Source organism: Eubalaena glacialis, chromosome 7 (genome assembly GCF_028564815.1).
Source record: "Eubalaena glacialis isolate mEubGla1 chromosome 7, mEubGla1.1.hap2.+ XY, whole genome shotgun sequence".
Taxonomy (NCBI): Eukaryota; Metazoa; Chordata; class Mammalia; order Artiodactyla; family Balaenidae; genus Eubalaena; species Eubalaena glacialis.
Window position 1 is genome coordinate 102,239,326 of NC_083722.1, and position 17,111 is coordinate 102,256,436.

Consider the following 17,111-nt stretch of genomic DNA (forward strand, 5'->3'; position numbering starts at 1 on the left):
CGCTCCATCAACACCCTCTTGCCAGTGAGACTCGGGAAGTGTGTCTTTCTCATGAATAAACAGAGGGTCACATTCCCGAACTGATGGGGCAGAGAACAGTTACTCACTCAAATCTGAAATCTGTTAATGGGTCCAATCACTGCATGGGGCTTTGATTTATCATCACGGCGTCAAGGACCTATTCCTTTAAGCTAAAACATGAGGAGAAGGCGCTTGAATGGCAGTCTTTCCTGAGTGATTTATTGGAGCTCCTGTTTTATGAATGGCAAAAGAGAAGCACTGCCCCCTTTCCAATCTATGGATAAATCATCTGGAATTATGATGGATTAAGTATTCGTTCTCCTCATGACAGTAATAAGTGTTACGAGCAGCTTTTAATAGAGAGACAGAGGAGATAAGTATCAATTACTATTAGAGGGAGCGTTTTTTGTTTTTTTTTTTAACCAGCTTTCCCGCTTTATCCCATGATGAGGTTAATTATTTACGGCAGAGACACATTAATAATTTCACTCTATCTCTTTATCCAAGCAATAAATGAATAGTAACACAGGGAGATTTCGTAAGTAGTCCAAGAATGTATCCTATGTTTTTAAAAGTTTTATATTCTCCTCAAAACTCACCTTGTCTCAGCCCCAAACAGCGCTTCTATTAATAATATGTATTTAAAGTTTTCATTTGGGGACCTTTGTCTTATTTTTCTTTTAACATTTTTCCTTCTTGATGGGCAAGCTGTGTGGAAATGGCAGTGTGCCTGGGAAAGGCTGCAGGGGGGAGGCTGCTGAATGTAGGATGCTACATGAAGGGAGCAGTCGAGTGCATTTCTAGCTCGATGAAATGAAAATTTATTAACTTATATGTATATAGTAAAAACACTCTTCTTGGTGTATAGTTTTTTGAGTTTTGATAAACGCGTGGAGTCCTGTATCCACAGCCATAAATAAGACAGAGGACGGTTCCATTCCACGTCCCCACCGAAAAGCCCCCTGTCAATACCTGTGCCAACGCGTCTCCCACCCCCTACCCTTGGCAACAGCTGATCTGTTCTCCACCCTATAGTTTGTTTCTTTGGTTTTTGTTTTTTAAATTTTTATTTTCCATTGGAGCCTAGTTGATTAACAATGTTGTTAGTTTCAGGTGTACAGCAAAGTGATTCAGTTATACATATACGTGTATGTATTCTTTTTAAAATTCTTTTCCCATTTTGGTTCTTATAGAATATTGAGCAGAGTTCAGGACCTACTGTATAGCACAGGGAACTGTGCCCCCTATAGTTTTGCCTTTTCCCACAGAGAGGGTTTTCTCCATGCTCTTGGCCATGGGCCGCTGTTACTTGCTAGATGGCTAGGCTAGTTGTGTTTGGACGTGGGGCTTCTGTGGTTGTGATAGTGTCCCTGCATCTCCAACGTGACCCTGAACTCCTGCTGAGCCCTCAGCTGTAGATCTGTCCTTCTCTGAGGAGTTGGGGGCTTTTTTCTCTTCCCTTCCCCCAGCTGCAGTGGCTGTTTCCCGTTGCCCGAAGGTGACAACCCTGCTGACTTTTCCACTAGTCGCAGTATGCAGTGTCTAGAACACATCATACTTTTAGGGCTCTCCACCAATGCTTTCATTTATTCCAAATCATAAGAGAACATGAATACGATAATAATAAATATAGAATAATGTATCCAGCTTGGATTATATTCCTTTTTATACCAACACAGTGGGAAAATGTAATTTTCAGTTCTTTTTTAAATGAAGGAAGAGGCCCATGAAGGACGAGGCGTGTTAGTGCATGTGGCAGTCACAATGTGGCCCTGGAGACAGTGTTTGTCGCCCTTCCCCCAGCGTTGGAAGACGCGGATGCCTTGAGAAGGATGTTGTGGGCAGGGACTCGAGGCCTCCTGCCTTTCTCTGAGGCTGCTCTCCCCTACCCAAGACCTCAGGGGATGCTTTCTCAGGCCCCTTGCCAATCTTTCTTTCCAGGAGAAAAGCCCACAGGTGGGTGGGAATTCCTCTTGTACCTGCTGCCCCCGGGATTCCCCTCTCCCTAGCCCGCATTAGGCCTTTAATAATTTGTGAAACATTTTAGGTGTCCTCCCTGGAAAGCAAGTGCTGGTATCCCGTCTCTGTTTGCAAGCCCCTCTCTTTTTTAAAGTTTTGGGTTAGTTGGTTGCCCTCTGACCTCGGTCCTCTGAATTTCTGAAGAAAGCTAGGAAATTGCCGGTTGTCCTGTTTTCCTTTTCCTGTACTGGAGAGAGCAGTGCTGGTTCAGCTGACTGTATCCCTAGAGGAAACCAGAGTCAGAATTTACTTTTAACCCCTGTTACCTCTGCTGAAGTTCTGGGCTAGTTTCTTGCTGTTTTGTTTAAAGTTTTTTTTATTTTGGAGATTTATTCCTCTTTGCTTTCTTCTCTATCAGTGGCTCATACCCAGGATAGCCATTCTTCCCTTAGCCTCGTAAACAAAACCATGTCTGAGTGTGAAAAAGGCAGGTGGTGATGTGCTGTCCCCTTGCATCTGGTCTTAGGGAGGGAGGTGGTGGTGCACTGAGCTTCTCCTTCATGTCTCCTTGAGGTGCAGGATGAAGAAGTGTTTGGGTCAAGGTCATGGACACTGACCCCCCTTCTCTAATATTCTCAGCAACCACTGACCAGTGCATCCCAAGAGATGGGGGAAAAACAACATTTTTGGAACTCTCCATCGTGTGTGGTTTTCTGCAAAGCCTCTTTGTTCATGACCATGAAGGAGGGAAGCAGAAAAGGAGGCATTGCAGGACTCTAGGAATTTTTGCAGTGATCTCTCTAGTTGCTCTCTATCATTCAGTCTGTAGCACTGGTTGGTTCTCTGTCACTGTCACCTTTACAGTCATTTGGAGAAAGCAGAGAGACATCGACTTCAGAGCTCTCCTGAAATTCTGCTCCCTCATTTTCCTGTGTTGATTTGGAGGGGGCCAGGGTGAGGTGGGTGAGAAGCAGGAGGCTTGGAGTAAGCTTGGGAAGCTGCTGACTGGCTTCACATGTCACTCTGAACGAGGAGAGAAACGGTGCCGTTAATGTTCAAGGGAACCTTGGACCCCCACGGAGTCATGTGATCAGGCTACTGGCACGAATCCCTTTTCTCCAGCTGCTGGGCTGTAGCACTTCCCAGTGGGAAGAAGTGGACCAGAGTCTCATTTTTCTGGCATTATTCTCTGGGGATCTGCCAGCTGCCTCTCCTATATTAGGAAGAAAAAAGCAATGTGTGTTCCTCCTTTCATTTCATATCCAACAAGAGTCTACAAGACCTGTCAGGGAGGAAGAGGCACCCCAGCCCAACACTGGGTGTCTTAAGCTTGTTCCTACAAAGTAGGATTATTTTATAGTGCTATCCACCCACCTATCCATCCATTCAACTCTCCGTTCATTTTTAAAATAAATATATATTGAATGCCTTCTGTGCGCTGAAATGATGATAATAAGATCATGAATAAACACCTAGCACAGAACCTGGCACATAGCAGGTGCTTTAAAGATATTTGTTAAGGGAATGAATGAATGAGTGAGTGAATGCGTGAATGAAGGCGTGACTCTTGTTCTCATGAATGTGACTGCTAATTAGGGAAGGGCAGAGCTTGAGTTGAGCTACAAAGAAGTGGTAGTTGATGAAGGGGGGATAGTATGTAATGGTTAGTAGCACGGAGTCTGTATTTCAGCGCATCTGGGTTTGAGCTCCCGTTCTGCCACCTGCTGAGGTAGTTTGCCTCAGAAGCCTCCCAGAATCACATATAGATAAAGCAAAGCCAGGTTCATCAGACCTCATGCAGGAAAGGGAACATCACCTTATAGGAATCATCACAGGTTCTCAGAAGACAGAGGTCAGAGGAAGATATTTAAAGTATTTTAGCCCTGGGGCTGGGTGACTTTTAAGGCTGGTCTTACAAGGTGAGGGGTTGGTCGGGATAGGGCAGAGTTTGTCACATAATAGTGTGGTGAGGGTCTTGAAGAAAGTCCAGTCAAGCAAGCCGGTAGTCTTAAAAACATACTACTTTAGTTGATTCATCACCTTGTCTTCTAGAAGGAAGCAGATGACAGGGTATTTTTGGTTTGTTTTCTTTTTTTTCTTTTTTTTTTTGCTCTTATAATTGTTAATATGGGGAGAGAATGGTCTGCTGATTTCAGTACTTATTAGCTATGTGCCTTTGGGCAAGTTTTTTCTCTCCTACTTGCTTTAATTGAAGCTAGGATGTGAATGAAACTAATAGAAGATGTAATGAGATCAAATGTGTGGAACGCGTAGCACACAGGGCTCGACCCTCAGGGAGCGTTCATTATGGGATACAGAGCTATCGGCAGCAGCGCCGTCAATCAGCATCGCCAACTCATCCTCACGTTCCCTGGGTTCTGAGGGTGATGACGATGTTATAATCTGGGAGGCTAGAAACCTGTGCTAGCTAGTTCCAGTTCCTTTACCAACTTGCTGTGTGACCTTGAGCAGGTGACTCACCCTCTCTGGAAATCCGTATCCTCCTCTCTAAAATTAAGGCGTTCACTTTCCTCATTTAACAAAGGATCTCTAAAGTTCCCTCCAGGTCTGCGAATAAATTTGGCCTGGAGCAACTCGTCCTGAAACCGTTTTTGTGTCTGAGCTCACCAGGCTGGTGCTAGTGTTTTTCTCCTGGGATCTGGAAAATTTAATTCGTGATTGTGAAGCATCTGTGTTCTCAGCTGCCTGAGGCCAGTTTTGTGCTGCTGAAAAGAACGAGAATGCTGGGCTGATGATGATGGACGTTCTGCATCATTTGGGTCCTGGGCCTTGCGTGACCTACTGGAGTAGGTTGTTTTTCACAAAAAGGTAGAAATTATACTGGAACTCGTTCCCCCCAGGGTCGAGGCAGCAGAGTAAGTTCTCTGCTCGAGTGGCTGGTACCAGAGTGTATGACAGCACGATCAAGAGCAGAGATCACTGATGTGGGATCTGAAGACTGAACATCCTTCTCCTCCGTGCTTTTCTTGGACAAGTCACATGACCTTCCTGAGTTTTGGCTTCCCCACGTAACAAAAGGAGAAAATAATAACGAGACTGTGATGCTGCTCAAGTGAAACAGTGAATGCTAATGTTCTTTTTAAACTAAGTCTACCAACATTAGCTGATATTCCTGTTCAACATTCCGCAAGTTTTAGTGAGTGCTAGGGATTGTTCTAAGACCTGGGAATGCAATGGTGCATGAGATGGGCAACATTTTCAACCCCCAGGGAGGTTATACTATGGTGGAATGCGGGGGCTCTGTGTTAGAACAAAGCAGACAGTGGATTCATGGGAGGCTTTGTTTTAAAAAACAAAAAATTTGAACAAAGCGCTGACCCTTATTGAGCACCAGCTGTACGCCGGGTCCTGAAGACGTTTTCTCATTCATTCCTTGCAAAGACCCTGTGCAGAAGGTCTTCTGGGTTCCATTTCACAAGTGAGGGGTTTGAGCTGCAGAAAAATAAAATTTATACTAGGGATTCAATATCAAGTTTGTCTGATAACAAAGCTTTGATTCTTTCTAAGACACTGATTGCCATGTCCTCTCGAGCCTCTGAATGTGCACCTTTGCTTAGATTTTTTCCACTGTGTGAGGTTTATCTGAATCTTCAATAGTGAAGCATTAAAATGTTGCCATGCCACTTTGTAATTTCTTCCAACTCTGCCTTATTTTATTTGTAGAGACATAGTGACTGCTTGAGCTGTATGCATTTGAGCTGACTAATGAAGAATAAATAAGTACTCCAAGGAGAAAATCTCCTCCAGTTTATTACTAAATGTTGTACAAGAAGTGTCCCAGAACTGTTGGTTATTACTATTATTTTTAATAATATTATTTTTACCTCTCCTGTGTCAAGAAGCTACCAGGGTAGCCAGAATGAGGGACTGAAAGGTGAGAAATAGGCTTCAAGCTCTAGATCTGGAAGGAGGTAGCCCTGTCACCTAGACTTAGGGTTTGGGGCTCAGTTGGTAGAACCCTCAGAAAAAGGGACCGTGTCCTCAGGACGGCTCTTGGAGAGCTCCCTGGCATTCCTATTTGTGAAAGGGTTGCATCATTATCATGTAAGTGGGCTGAGATGGCTTTATTACTGAAGCAGGAAGGTTGTGATTTCATAGCTGAGAAAACCAGAGGAGAGAGTTTTGCTCCTGCTGCATTTCCCTGGGACTAGTGGTAAGCTGGTACACTGCCTGCCTATGGGCAGAGCTGGTTCTGAGAAAATAAAATGTGTTCACTGGGACTTTGCAGCCAGAGAGAGGGAGAGTGAGCAAAACAGGAGGAAAAATGACCTCTTGCTAAACAGCACTGTTTAAAGAGACATTACATTGTGAACAAGCAAATGATAGAGAACTTACATAAAGTTCACAATGGCAGAGTCACATGTACATCCACACTTACTTTTATGGCTTTGGAACTGAAATCTTAATTGAAAGAGAGGATGAACATTTATAGAGACTTCAGTTAGCATCCTTGAGGATGAAGTGAAAGAAATATTGTAAAATATAGATTGAAATTACTACAAACATATGGAAATTATGAGAGAAAAGAGAATATACTTGGAAGTTAGATCCAGGAGATATAACAAGTGAATAACAACGCTTTCAGAGGGAACAGGAAATGACAGGAGAGGCAGATTAAATAAATTATAGGCAACATTTTCCTTGAGCTAAAGACAGACTTGAGTCAGAGATTGGAAAGGCTCTCAGAGTTCCAGGCAGGATTAATAAAAAAAAGATACATACCTAGGAAAATGCTTCAGCTTTGAGTGTAAAGAAGAAATCTTAGAGTCTTGCAGACAGAAAGACTGCGTTATTTTCAAAGGGGAGAGATTTATACTGGCCTCTGACTTCTCATTTGCTCCACTGGATGTTAGAAGAAGAAAGAGTAGTGCCTATAATTTACCAAAGAAAACAACTCCTCTGTGCTGTCAAAACATCATTTGCTGTCAAGTGAAAGAAAGATATTTTTAGTTAAGAAAGGATTTAGATCTATCTCAGGTAACTAATATAGGTAACATGTTCAAAGAAATACTGTAACCAAACAAGGCATCACAGCACAGAAACCTTGAGGTAGAGGAAATGGAGGGAAAACAGATGAAAAATAAACCTCGCAGTGTGTGTGTGTGTGTTTAAGTGTAATTGGATAATAGTCAATGATGTAACAGGTGTAATGCAGGTGCTAAACATGGAGTCTCAAACTTGTAATTGCTACACTAGGCATCGTCTAGAAGTTCAGGTACGAAACTCCATAAAATCATGTTGGTGTCGTTTTGAGCCTAATTTAGCGGAAGAAATACTTGTCTGAAAAGCAGAAACCTGCTTGATACTTCTTTTTCCATCTTGTCTTTTAGCCCAATGCTTCTAAACAGAATTTAATAGATCTTGTCTTAAAGGAGGAAGGTAAAAATATGATTTGGTGGAGAAATATGATGTCCAAAATTCCAAGAAAGAATTCTAGGCCAACAGGTTTTTTCCTGAGGTATTCAATATCTATCTAAAGCTCCATTTTAATACGTTTTCAAATATCAGACCTGGAGTCCTGAAATTAAAAGTTCTCACAGGGAAATTGGAATCCTCCTCATACACTGCTGGTAGGAATGTAAAATGGTGCAGCTATTTTGGAAAACAGTCTGGCAGTTCCACATATGATAAGCAGAGTTATCATATGACTCTGCATTTTCACTCCTAGGTGTATAACTAAGAGACTACACATACAGATTGCACGTAAGTATTCATAGAAGCATTATTCATAATGGCTCCAAAGTAGAAACAACTCAAATGTCCAGCAGTTGATGAATAAACAAATGAAATACTATTTGGCCACAGAAAGGGATTAAGTATCAATACTAATACACGCTGCAATATGGATAAACCCTGTACACATGCTAAGTGAAAGAAGCCAATCAGAAAGGACCACATATTGTATGATTCTCTTTACAGAATAGGCAAATCTTTAAAAACAGAGAGATTAGTGATTTCCAGGGGCCAGGGGAAACAGGGACTTGGGGGTTCTGGGTTTCTTTCTGGAGTGATGAAAATGTCCTAAAATTAATTGTGGTGAAGATTGTGTAACTCTATACAAAAAAATCATTGACTTTTACCCTTTAATTAGGTAAATTGTATAGTATGTGACTTATATCTCAGTAAAGCTGTTAAAATACCCCAAACTTCTCATTTGCTTCTTAGGACCTGTCTTTCCACTAATCGCTAAGTCTTTCAAACATTTTATTTTATTAAAAATCTGTGGTCAAGATTGGCAGAAAAATTTGACCCAGACTGGTAAACTTTGTGAATGGATTGGTTAGCATTTTATGTGCAAATATATTTTTGGAAAGCCACCTATCAAAATGAAAAGTAATTAAGATTGACATTGTGGTAGGTCTTCAGTTTATCATATTAACAGACCAAGACATCAAAGTCATCTGCTACTGAAACTATATTAGACATTTTCATTGGGACACTTGGGTACCATGGAAAACTGAAATACAAAAGGATTTTTGTAGCTTACAGAGGTCTCTGCTATGGGGAATTCCAAAGTAAAGTGTTATCCTTGGTTGGACACTGAGCCTCATGATTCTTTTCAGAACATAAGGGCCTTGGGCCACCCTGTCTTTAACACCCCATTGGTGATAGCTGTTTGAAGTCATGATGACATCTTTCTGGTCCAAGCGTTTTGTTTTGTTTTTTTTCCTTCCATTTTAATTTCCTTGTAATCTCATTTATCTTTCACTTTCTGCCTTATCTTTATGCCTATAGAATGCCTAAAAATGTATTTCTAAAGAATTTGTTTGGTATAGGAAAATAAGCTTTGTTCATTGATGGAGAAAAAACCTAGATAAACAAAAATTTTACCTTAAATAAGATGTTCTCATTAACCGAACATTTCAGTTACCTTACACTAAACCAGAAACCCTTTTTGTCTGCTTTTTAAATCTTGTTGGAAATCTTTCTGAAAAGTGTCAGTTCTTCTCCCGGTCCATGAAAGTAAAATATGCATTTAGATTATCAGTGATAGCTGAAAGACGCTTTGAAAATAACTCCTCTTGTGTATTAATAAAGAAAAAAGTCTTCATGACACAGTTAAAGAATGGAAAGGCAGACTCTATTCAGGGGGAATATTGTGATAGGTATGCAGACCACTGCAATGGGGTTTTGAGTCAGGGGAGAAAAATTGGGCTCAACTCAATACAACAAGGAAAAGTGGGAATTTATAGCCAAGGAGCACGATGGAGGTCAGGGGATGGGAAATTACTAAGAGGAAACACCAGTAGGAGAGGGGATTCTGGCTAAACTGACCTAATAGGATTCTTGGTAAAGGCAGGTCAGGGTGCTCAGATACTGAGGGTGGGGCATCTGGTTAAACCCATTTCGGATTCTTGCTAATATTGGGCTCTTAAGGGACATGCCCAACGATGGGGTCCAGCTGGGCTCAAAAGAGCCTGCTTCGAGTTTGGTCATGGAGAGAATCTTTATCCGTACATGCGTGGGACTAATGAGATGGTGGAAAGGAAGCATCCTGGTCAGCAGCAGGAGAGAAAAGACCACAGGGAGGATTATCTGCAAGGTGGAGTTTCCCAGAGAGAGTACAAAATCATGGGTTCTGTACTGACTTGATATCTCAAGATGGAAAATTGTTTTGTAGAGACCAAGGCTTTGGGAATCTGTGATTACTGTATAGCGGATTTTGTTCCAGTATGAAAAAACAATTCAGCCTCCTCTCTCCCCTTTTAGAGGATTTTTACAAGTAAACAGCTTATCCGTTAGTTAGCTAAGCTGTGTTCATTTAGGTAGTCACCGAGGAGGTCAGAGGTTAAGACTTGGGAGATTGCCCTCATGGAACTTCCGGTCGAGGTGGGACGACCCTCAGAAAAAAGTACATCCATCATTTTTTTGGTACGAGCTTCATCAAGGAGGGGTGGCACCACGTGCACAAGGCCCTTGACTCAAATGCGTCCTCTCCTCTCAGCCAGTCATCTGTGAAGCTGGCCAAGTGGACCATGTTACCGCCCTACTTTAAACTTTCAATGGTTTCTCGCCAATCTGGAATCAAGAACAACATTGTTTCGCTTGGCCTTCAGGGTTCTCAGTGACTTGTGCTCTGTCAATCTCTCCAGGCTATGTTTTATTTTCTCACTTAATTCATTTTTCCATGAGAACACTTATTGAGTGTTTCTGGTTTTTTGTATGGTTTTGTACCAAGCTGTCTCTGAGTGAGCTTGTTAACATTGTGGCGGTTTACAGGGATGACAAATGGTACCTGAGGTTTAAGATGTGCTTGGCTTTTGATGAACATGGAGCCTGTGATTGCAGCTGTCATTAATGATGATGTCCCTTTCAATCTGTGATGCAGTGGGTGATACACAAACATTCATGCATTTATATATCACGCCAATGCTAGGTTACCAGGTGAGTTGATAAAATCAATGTGGTAGGACCCGGCTGCAAGCTTATTGAGAGGCTTGACGACATTTGCCTTTTTATCAGCCCTTGGTGATCCTTATCAACAAACAGCCCTCTGATTTCAGTGAATAAAGATGCTCAGAGATCTGCCCCAACTGTGTAACTTGGGCATCTGTGTTGTAGAGGACATCTCAACATAGAGTGAAGAAGGTCTTTATTTCTCATTAGATGGCCCACGTTGGTGACTTTCTCTGATCATTGCTATCCATGACTATCCCACCATGTCTTTCAAATTACTCATTGAGATACATTGATTCCATATGTCTGTGTCTCAGTGGCTGTATTCTGTCTTCCTAAGAAACATCTTTGTGGATATGTATGGCTTTTGATGTGAGGCTTGTCCTGTCCCATGATTTGCAGTCCTTATATGAGCCTTGTTAAACTATTTAAACAGATAAACATTTAATATGGACACATCCTTGCTACCCAAGGGATCCTCTCTGTGGAGAGAGCTTGCTTCTTTGAGAAACATTTTCCATACATGACTATTGTGTACCTGTCAGGGATGAGAGCAGGCATTTATTTGGGGGAGCAGACAGAGCACTCAACCTGTATCTTGGCAAATGCCTGGGGTCCCCAAGGGAACGGTGGTTGGTGATAATAACACTGAATCACAAATCTCGACTTAACTGCATAATTTCTTAGGGAATTCGGTTCTCAGCTGTCATTACACGGCCTTCCTCTCTCTTTCCTCCCTCTTTCCTCCTTTTGATACCCTTTATTCTCTCTTCCTCCATGAAGTCAGCAGTTTCAGGTAGTTTTTGAGGTAAGTTGTGATTGTATTTCTTGTGTATATGAGTTTTCGCCCCTGGAGAGAAAGAGAAGAAAACAAGTTTTTGGAGCAAAATCCAAATGGCTATTCTTTATCTGGGTCAGTGAGCTGCATAGTTACGAAGCCTCAGAGCTGTGTCTGCAAGCATCATTTACCTTGTTGACTACTTTATACTGTGTAATGTCTTAGAGTGTTTAAGATGACCATATTTAGGGGCACATAGTACACAAAAGGCTTTTTATTTTCCAATCCATGGGTATGTTTACCTAAAAAGCACAACAGAAACAACAAAATGACTTGTAATTTTAACTTAATCAATTAGCTTTATGGAAAAGAATAAGATTATGTCATATTGGAGCCAGCCTATGAAACCAGCATGAATTAGTGCCTTTTGGGTAATATATGTAATTCTTTGGAAATTAGAAGAAGCTACGTGTTGCTTATTATAGGCAGAAGACATTTGGAAGCAGCCTAGATATAACTAAACCAAATCTCGGAGAATTTTATTGATGAAGCTTTAACAATTATCATGAATTATAATGTATTACACATAGAAAACCACATTTCTTTGGTGGCACATACATTAAATATTGCACTGTACTCTTTATTCACATTCTTAATCTTGCCAGATCTCTTAGCCTAGGCTTAGAGATGTAGCAAAATGCTAACACACAATTTAAAAAAATAGTAAGAACCAGTTAACCAGGTGACTTGTGGCTGTCAGGTCTCCAGTCTTACCAAATTCTCCGAAGTGTGCCTAATGGTTGGAAAAGTCTCCATTTTGGCTACAGGAGGCTCTATTTCTGATCTTTTAAACTTATCTATCAGTCCCTTGTCATTACATCTGTGCTGAGCTGGGTCCTCTGGAATGAGGAGAGTGCAGGGAGGACACTCAGAGTTCATCGAACATTGACATCTGTTCTCTCCAGGGTGTCTGGCAGTTATTATTGATTTGGGGGGTTGGTAACATGAGGGTGGGAATGCACAGTCGTTTTCAGCTTCTCTGACCCTTCTGCGTGAACAGGTCTCCTAGCCCCAAGGACAAACCTTTATCTGAAGGTACCATATCCCCCCAGCAACTTTACACATAGATGCTCTCTGGGTCTGTTAGAGTGGGTTATGCTACACGGAGCTTCCTCATTCTAACAGCTGCTAGTGAAACACCCTCTTCTCCATCCACCGGCCGAATGCCTGGAGAGGAATCTTGCACATATTGGATGCACAGTACATTTATGTTCATGGAAAATGTATTTCTATCTAATGAGGGATTTAAGGGACTTGCAAGGGACAAACACTTATGTTAATGAAGCTGACTATGTACTAAAATGAGACACCAAATGCTGTATTGCACAAGAAAGTTTATGATGGGGTGGAGAGGGGCTAAGTAGCTGCCTCTGTTAAATTATTCTTAAAATCAGGTTAAACATTGTCTAAGGACGTGCTTATTCTTAGGATATACATAAAGCGACAGTGGTACAAGACAGGAATTTGGAAACTGTCAATTATTAATTAAAATTTAAACCTAGCTTAATAGGTATTTGATTGTAGAACACTGATGCTATGTTTTGAAAATACCAAGCACCATTTGATAATCGGCCTTGAGGGGCTATCTTGGTCTTATTGCTCTGAACTGAAAACAGTACTTTTCTTTGTATGACCTGTTAAGCACTTCCCAACATCTTCTAGAAAAATACTTCAGATGACAACACTGATAGTTTTGTGCAACACGCAGGTGCCAGAATTACTTCCCTTTGGAATTTGTCATTTTTCAGATTCAGTGTGAAGTCAGACTCAATTCATTTGTATTGAATCCTAAGCTTTTATACATATATATGGTAAATCTACCATATATGTATGGTAGATTTTTTTTTATAAATTTATTTATTTTATTTATTTTTGGCTGCGTTGGGTCTTCGTTGCTGTGCTCAGGCTTTCTCTAGTTGTGGAGAGTGGGGGCTACTCTTTGTTGTGGTGCGTGGGCGTCTCATTGCGGTGGCTTCTCTTGTTGTGGAGCACAGGCTCTAGGCGCACAGGCTTCAGTAGTTGTGGCACGCGGGCTCAGTAGTTGTGGCTCACGGGCTCTAGAGCGCAGGCTCAGTAGTTGTGGCACACGGGCTTAATTGCTCCGCGGCATGTGGGATCTTCCCGGACCAGGGCTCGAACCCGTGTCCCCTGCATTGGCAGGCGGATTCTTAACCACTGCGCCACGAGGGAAGCCCTGTATGGTAGATACTTTTCAATTTGTATGAGCACATTGGGGTAGATGTTTTCCTGTCTTCCCAGGTTTGTACAAGATGTAGGGGAGGGACAGAATTTAAACCCAGGTCCTCTGGCTTGAGGTCTGGTGCTTTTCCTATGTTGCCACAGCACCCTTTAACGTAGGAAGCGAAACCAGCTCTTCTGGATGAGGGCTCTTCCTCTGCACAGTTGCTGAGGACAAATCTTCATTGTCACTAAACCCTGTTTGAACCCATTTCAACTCTGTTTTATTACTCCTTTCTGTTACTTCTAGAACATCTTAATTTTCTGTTTTAAAACCATAGCCTAGAACCACTCATATTCATATGCATACAATTAAAAAGAGCATAAAGGACAATCTTCTTTGGGTAATCACCCTCTAAAAGGAAGTCACTGCTCACATTTGAGAACTGATGTGCTATGGAAAAAAATGCAGTTAATGAGCAGATGAGGAACCTATAGTCAGTGCCAAGAGCTATCACAGTGATGGAGAACACAGGATTTACAGTAAAAATATCTAGGTTTGAGTTAGTACTTCTGTCTTTCCTGAGGTCAGTTTCCTCATCTGTACAATGGGGATAATAGTAGTAGCTTCCTCTTAAGGCGAAGGTGAGCAGTAATTGATAGAATGCGTACCACGCCTAGTACCTGGCACAGGAAGTGTCGTCATTGATCGCTGTTACTATCACCACTGTTGTTACTCTGTTCTTGCTGTACTCATCAATCATCCCAGCAGATCCTCTTGAAATGCCAGCCCTCGAAATGTACCTCCGTGTCTTTAAGACCACACAACACTGATCAGCAAATATACCGTAGCTTAAACTGATATGATAGGATTTTGTGTTCTGGAACATGGGTTTTTCTCCTTCTCCTTTCACAGAGTGCTTTATATGAATCTTGATCCTTATCCCTCTAGATCACAGAGTGACAACTAAATGGAGCAGAAAAGACTGTTTTCTTAAGGTCTTAACTTTGATGGAAGAGAATACAAGTTAAAAAGGACTTCTTTATCACAATTTGCTTTGGGAAAGAAGACAACTTCATGCAGGTGCCAATTACTTTACATGACTCAGAACTCACAGCAAATGGTGTAATGCAGTCAGGGATCAAGCCTGGGAATCGCTCTTTGAGATGATCATGAAAAAATACCAAACAATGAAACGTTACGTGAGCATTTTTCCTTTAGTTAACAGTTGAGAACTCTAAGACCCATTTGCAGTATGACTTAATATAACAACTAAAAGCAGATGTGTTTTCACTCCTACCTAATTACATAATCAATGTTACGTTTCTATAATGGCTTTGTAGTCGGATGCACCCAGCGCACAGTAGTGGGCAAGGTCAAAGTGATCCTTGACTGCATGGAAGTTACATCTTAGGGACAGAGAAAGGGGGCAAACACTGACTGGTAAGCAGTAGCTTATGACATGTGATATGTACAATGACGGTGGAAGAACAGAATATTATAAAACTACACAACAGGCGTACTTCACCCCTTTAGGACTTGAAAGGCTTCTCAGAGGAATTTGGGTTTGAGTAGGAGTAACGAGGCAAAGATGAGAAGGAGGAGAATTCCACCCGGAGGAGGTGGCTGATAGAAGACCAGGTAGTAGGAGGCTAGATGGATTGAGGAGAAAGAATTTCATTGTGCTTGGAGAGCAGAGGGTGTGTATATATGGGAGGAATAAGGGGAGTTGGATGGCATAGTGGAAACAGGTAGCAAGAGGCTTGTAGTGAGGAATCCCTAAATATCTCAGAGGAAGATTGATGGACTTGGGGAGAGGTAGACCTGCATTCAATCTGTATTTGAATTGTGGTTTTGGCCACAATTGATCTGCCTGACCCTAAGTTTGTTCCTTTGTAAGTTGCAGAGAGTAATATTTACCCCACAGGGCTGTCATGGGTATAAAGAGAAATATGTGAAAGAATATACCTAAAGGGCTAAGTATAATCCTGGCATAAAGTCGGTGCTCTGGAAATGTCAGTATATGCGTATAAAGGCAAATATACACACACACGTGCACTCACAGCACTGAGTTATCAGAAGGATATGAATATTGAACCTGTTATGTCTTCACAAGAGAATCACATTTGTTAGAGGGCATGCATGTGTGTATGTGTATTTCTCTGTACATAAATGGGCATTGGCTCAGTCTGGGGGAGGGTATCCATCCTTGATATGGAAGACAGGTATTTTCTCTCTCCCTAGAGGGAGAGAACATCAGGTAATTATGTTTCTGAAGAATGGGTCTGTATTACTTTTGCTGCTGTAAGAAATTAGCACAAATTTTATCCCTCCTTCGGAGGTTTAACTTCCTCTGTTCTTGGGGATCAAGCTGGGGACCCAACACTGGAATTGGTGGGGCCACTCTTTTTTTTTTTAACAATTTATTTCTCACAGTTCTGGCGGCTGGGAGGTCCAAGTTCAAGGTGCTAGCAGATCCATTGTCTGGTGAGGGCCCGCTTCCTGGTTTGCCAATGGTTGTCTTATTGTACCCTCACATGATAGGGAGCAAAGAGAGGGAGCAAGCTCTACTGTGCCATCTTTATTTACTTTTATTTCTTGGCCACACTGCGTGGCGTGTGGGATCTTGGTTCCCTTGCCAGGGATCAAACCCGTGCCCCCTGCAGTGGAAGCACAGAGTCTTAACCACTGGACCGCCAGGGAAGTCCTGGTGGGCCACTCTTGATACAGGATTCATTTGTATATTCACTCATTTAACAAGTATTTATTGAGTGCTGTTACACGTTGGGGTCTCTGGAAGCAGACACTGAGACAGAACTGTGGTGCAGTGTGCTTATTAAAGGGCGTCCGTGGAAGGTTTGGGCAGAGGGAGGAGTCGAATGGTGATAGAGGCCCTGACACTTCTAGCCACCGCACGGAGCGGGGCCTGTGGTGCACGCTGCCTGTCGGAGTGAGCTGTGTCAGGGCCCACCGGGCAGAGCCTGGGGGTGGTGGCCTCAGGGGGAGGGTGACAGCTGGAGGCCTTCCGCTGATCACACCTCCTGCAGGTGCGCAGCAAATCTGCCCTTGACAGGGGTTCCAAGAGGCGCGTCTCTGTGTCCGCCACAGGCACATGCTCTAGACCAAGATCTCTTCTAGGTGTGAGCACAAAACAGATCAAAGTTCCTGCCCTCGTGCACTTTACCTTATAGTGGGGGGAGATAATAAACAAATGAATAAATGAAATACGTAATAAATACCCGGTGAGGAGTACCAGGGAGAAAAATAAAGCAAATAAGGCAGGCATAGAGAGAGTGTTGCAGGGAGAATTGCAATTTTAGAATGGAGTCAAAGAAGGCCTCACTGAGGAGGTGATAATTGAGTAAAGACACAAAGGCGGTGAAGGAGGGAGCCGTGTGGATATCTGGGAAGAGTCTTTTTTTTTTTTTAATTTATTAAAGTATAGTTGATTTACAATGTTGTATTTCTGCTGCACGGCAAAGCGATTCAGTTATACACATATACATCCCTTTTCATATTCTTTTCCATTATGGTTATCACCGAATATTGAATATATTGAATACAGTTCCCTGTGCTGTACAGTAGGACCTTGTTGTCTATCCATCCTATATGGAATAGTTTGCATCTGCTAATGGGAAGAGTTTTTAAGCAGAGGGAATGACAAGGTTCAGAGTCCCTCAAGTGGGAACAGTGAGA